At 37.8% G+C, this 5,445-nt stretch overlaps 1 non-coding gene across 1 annotated transcript; it reads left to right on the top strand.

The window, feature by feature from the left end:
• The first annotated feature begins 778 nt into the window (after window positions 1–778).
• LOC115872411 lies at window positions 779–885 on the top strand. Its single transcript, XR_004047817.1, has one exon. It is a non-coding gene; the product is annotated as a U6 spliceosomal RNA (small nuclear RNA).
• The last annotated feature ends 4,560 nt before the right edge of the window (window positions 886–5,445 follow it).

Raw genomic sequence — 5,445 nt, forward strand, 5'->3', positions numbered from 1 at the left:
ATATGTAAAATGTAGCCAGGTAGATCTAGTAATGTTCAAATTTAACACTTTATCATCTGTTCTCCCTTTTGACATTTTTCAAATTTGTTCATGTTGGTTTTTATTTTCTACTTTCTTTTCAATTGAGAATTTCCTCTGTTTTAATTTGTTGTTGTTGTTGGATTTTTGTTTTCTTCTCTTTTTTTATGTTTTACTTCGTATTAAATCCAGGATAGGTAAATCTATAGAAACAGTAACTGAATTAGTAGTATCTTGGGATTGTGGGGCAGGGGAGTTTGGGAGAACCTGAGGAACTAATAATAATGAATCCAAGAGGAAGAAAATATTCTAAAGTTGATTATGGGAATGAGTGCTTAAACCTTTTTGATATGTTTGAATTGCATGATCTGTGAATTACATATCAATAAACCTGCTAATATTTAAAAGAAGAAGAAGAAAAAGGGCTCTACACAAATGGAAAAATATCCGATGTTCATGGATAGGAGGGCTTAATATTGTAGAAATGTCAATACTATCTAAAACAATCTATAAATAAAATGCAATTCTGATTCAAATCTCAACTTCATTAATTAAAGAAATGGAAAAACTAATTATCAATTGCATATAGAGAAGGAAAAACCAAGGATACGCAAAGAATGCCACAAAGAAGAACAAAGTAGGAGGCCTTTCACTACCCAACCTCAAAACCTATTACACAGACATAGTAGTCAAAACAGCCTAGTACTGATACAATCCTAGAATGTAGACCAATGGAACAGAATAAAAAAACCCAGATACAGTGTTTGTGTCAGCAGCACATATACTAAAATTGGAATGATACAGAGAAGATTAGCATGGCCCCTGTGTAAGGATGACATGGAAATTCATGAAGCATTCCACATTAAAAAAGAAAACACAGATATAAATCTATCAACTTATAGGCAACTGATCTTTGACAAAGGGCCAATAAACATAAAATGTAAAAGAGGCAGTCTCTTGAACAAATGGTACTGGTAAAATTAGATCTCCACCTACCAGTGAATGAAATAGGACCCATACCTGATTCTATGTACAAAAATGAACTCAATATGGGTCAAAGACATAACTTTAAATCCCAGTGCTATAAAGATCATCAATTGCAAAATGGAGACAAACTTAAGAGCCCAACTGCAAGGCAATCACATACTGCCAAATATAATGATGAAAATATACACAGAAGATGAAATAGATGGGTGGGACATACTAAAAATCAGACATTGTGTGTATCAAAAGACTTCATCAAACAGTAGAAATAGAGCCCATGCACTAGGAAAACATTTGGGAAGGAAACAATGGACCAGGAACTAATTTCTAAAATCTACTGATACTGAAACACCTTAATTAAAAAAAGGAAATCAATCTGTAGCCCTTAAACTTAATGTAGCAACCCCCTACTGTGAAAAGATTCAGATGACTGTTAATGGCTATAGAATTGGTGGTTGTTGGACTTAGGTTAAAATCTCTTGCCTTGAGGTTGCCCAATGAATGGTGACCTATGACTACCTATATTTTCTATTTTAATGCCCTCCTTACTTTATTATGACATGTATTAAGCTAGTAGGTGTGGCTCTGCCTGTATGAATGAATGTTACAGATAGTTTTTCCCTATCACCAACCCCTGCTGTCTGTGTAAATGGTGTCCAGTCAACAATTCGTGTATTTTGGTTTGTAGCTTGCCTATAATTGTATAATTTCATTTTTAAATAGTATTTTAAATTCTATACCATTAGTGAAATTAATGATACTATCAATAGAATTACCTTACGCCCCCATGGGGATGATTGATAATGTTCCCTATCATAAAATGATAATGATGTCTCTAAAGTGAACCAGAGACATGCATAAACCACAGATACATGAATGTATCTATGGCTCACACTTATTTCCAGACCCAATCTAAGAGCCATTTGATCTTAAGACCTGGCCCTACTCAATACTCACCCTCGTGAAGAAATTCCCTCAGAATATGTGTGCTGTACCAAAGTGTGTCAAAAAACTATGGCACCGAGCTATCAAAAGGAATTGTGTCTGGAATCTTAAAGGCTTATCTGCAAATAAGCAGCCATCTGTGTGAGATATCAACGAAATCCACTTGGAAGAAGCATATTAGCCTGTGTGAACAAAGGATTATAAATAATAAAATCCGAATCTAAATGAGGGAATGGATAGATGAGGGATAGGATAGACTGTGAACAACTGGTTTGCAGAAAGCTATGGATGACAGTGGCAGCTCAAAATCTATTTTTGAGCATGCACACATGGATTAAGCTTCCGGTGATTCCCCTCTGACCACAGTTGAAAGATGTCAATAGCCTTATTATCAGACAGAAAGCATTTTAAAGTTGATTATGGCAAATGTAGTTAGATTAAAATATAATTGTTTATCATTTTATCTCCTTTTTGACCCATTTTAAAGTTGTTTCAGTTTAAACAAAAAAGCGAAGAGGAAAGACACCATGGGTTAGGTCTCTGGTGGATCCCCTCTGACCATAGACCAGGGATGTGAACAGCCTGGCTATATAGTGTTGTGTTAGTCTGGGTATTTAGAGAAACAAATCCACAGAAACTCGTGCATAAGAGAGAGTTTTATATGAAGGTTAAGGGCACATCAAGGAAACATCCCAACCCAGAGCTAGCCAAGCCCACAAGTCCAACATTAACCCATTAACCCATATGCCCAACACCAATCCACAAAGTCCTCCTCCATCTCACAAAACACACACTATGATGCTGACTGCAGGAGGAAAGCCGAGTCAGTGAATGAGTAAGCATCTCAGTGCTGGTAGGGGTCTCCACACGGGTGCTCCAGCACCCAGGGCTGCATCGGGGTAGGTCCATGTGGCTTCTCCTCAGGGATGTCTTGCAGGAAATGAGCCTTGACAGCTGAAGCAGGGAACTGGCTAAGGCAGCTGTACCTTGATCCAACCATCACAAAGCAAGAGACCTGAGAACTAGAAAGGCATGGCTCACCAAGCCATGTATCCCTCCACCCTTCAATTAACCCCACATGTGTTTATCGGCCAGGTTGGCACAATAAACTACCTCAAGACTGCTGAGTGTATTAGAAAGTGAATTATTGTAGAAGCAGTTAGGTTAAACTTTAACACTTTACCATTTGATATCCCTTTTGACCCACTTTAAATTTGTTCTGTATTTTAGTATGTTCTGCTTTTATTCTGATAGAAATTTTTCTGTTTTACTATATCCTAGTTGAGTTTTTTATTTGCTTGTTTGTTTTTTGTATGTTTGTTTGTCTGAAATCCAGGATAGGTGGAACTATATAGGCAGTAACTAGATTAGTGAGTTCTTGGGGGTATGCAATGGGGAGCTAATACTAGTAAATACAAGAAACAGAAAATGTTCCAAAATAGATTATGGTGATGATTGCACAACTCTTTTAAATATGACTGAATTGTTGAATTGTATGATATGTGTATTAAATGCCAATAAAGCTTTTAAAATTATATTAAAAATAATAAACAAAATAAGGGACAGAAGACGTGACCAGATAGTTGACCAAAAATGGCATTCAAATGGCTAATAAGCACATGAAAAAAATGTTCTCAGATATTGGCTAGCTGTAAGATACAAATTGAAGCAATCATGAGACATATTGTACACCAACTATGACAGTTCAATTTGAGAAAAAGAAAAAAACAGGAAACAAATTCTGGAAGGATACAGAGAGATTGGAACTCTCATACACTGCTCCTGGGCCTGCAAACATGAATAAACATTGTGGATCACCTGAAACAACGACGACGAATGGAGATCCCACATGATCCAGCAATACCTCTGCTGGATCGATGACCTGAAGAAGTAAAGGACACAACGCCAATAGACGTGTGCACTTCCATGTTTATGGCAGCACTGTTCACAACAGCACGAGGTTGGAAAAGACCACAAGCCGCTCAGTAGAAGAGCGACTTCAGAAACGTTGGTGCACACACACAAGGGAGTGCTGTGCATCTTTAAAACACAGTGATGAAACTATGAAGCACCTGGAGAACATTCTTCTGAGTGAAGTTAACCAGTCACAGGAGGGGAAATGCTGTATGGTACCATGAGCACAAGGGCAAACACCACGACAAAAGCAGGCATCTGTTCTCAGGTCATGTCGTCAGCAGTCATTTAATCTGGTCTCCTAAACAATGTGGAGCTGTGTCTTTCTAACATGATCCATACCAAACCTAACTCACTGCCATCTAGTGTATGCCAACTCATAGCAGTCCTTATGACCCCTTTATCATTCCCTTATTTGTCCATCAGAAAACCGCTTAAACTCAGGATGCTTAAACTCAGCTGGGATCAGGTTATCATTTAGTGGGGGGAGAGACAAGACCAAATAGGTCCTGTCTTATAGCATTGTCCCATGGTCATCCGAATTAATAGACACTTCTACCTCAACAGCCTGATGGCATAGTGTTGCTTTGAGTTGCTAACTGAAAGGTCAGCAGTTTGAAACCAGGAAGATGAGGCATTCTACTCCTGTAAATAGTTACAGTTTTGAAAATCCACAGGAGAAATTCTACCCCCTTTTATAGGTTCATTATGAATTGGAATCAACTCAATGACAGTGAATGAGAGTGATATTGGTGATCAGTGAAAATCAACGGGAACTCATGATGGGGACTGAGTGGGTGAGAAGGGTACATAGGCTTCTAAGAAGGTAGGAGAACCACGAAGGGGCAACCTGCCCTTGCGGGAAATGCTTAACTTCACTTCTATTGATTCCCAAAATGAGAACCTGTCCAGTCTTGCATTGCTAATCAAGCATTTTAACCAAGTTTCCTTTCAGCGCTCTGTGACTCAGGCTGTGTAGTATAGGCTACCTCTATTTTAGATTTTGCTTTTTCAAACTGTACAGCGTTCTTTATAGGCCCCTCAGAACTATGTGATTTGCAAACTCCACTTAAAGAACTCCACTTTACCTTAAACACACCTGTTGCTAATTAAAGGAAGTGAAATATTCCTTTGGATTTGAAGTACAAAGGTCATGGATTTGGAAGTCAGTGGACTTTGGTTCAGATCTCTGGCTCTTGAGGTTGCCCAAGTGTTGATAACTTAAAACTACCGTTCCCTCGCTATTTATGTATTTTCTTTGCTTTTTGTGGCATGCCTTAATCCTGCAGACTTAGTCTTGCCTTAGTGAATATTTAAAGTTTTGTCATATATCTAACCCTCATTGTTCTCTTAGAAGCTTTCAGCTACTTAAGTTTTTAACTTGTAAGTGGACATCCCATGTTATTTTAAGCCCCAAACTTTCCTATGTATGTATATTTTCCTTTTCTCAATAGTGCTTTAAACTGTATACCATTGAATAGATTAGCGATGCCGTTATTAGAATTACCAAATGTCTCATGGAAATTACTTAAATTAGTTCTCAACAAGCTGAAGTGATGCCCTAAATGTATATGTGTATATATA

This window comes from Echinops telfairi, unplaced genomic scaffold (assembly GCF_000313985.2).
Source record: "Echinops telfairi isolate 266 unplaced genomic scaffold, ASM31398v2 ScPeMD7_7424;HRSCAF=8462, whole genome shotgun sequence".
NCBI classification, from domain to species: Eukaryota; Metazoa; Chordata; class Mammalia; order Afrosoricida; family Tenrecidae; genus Echinops; species Echinops telfairi.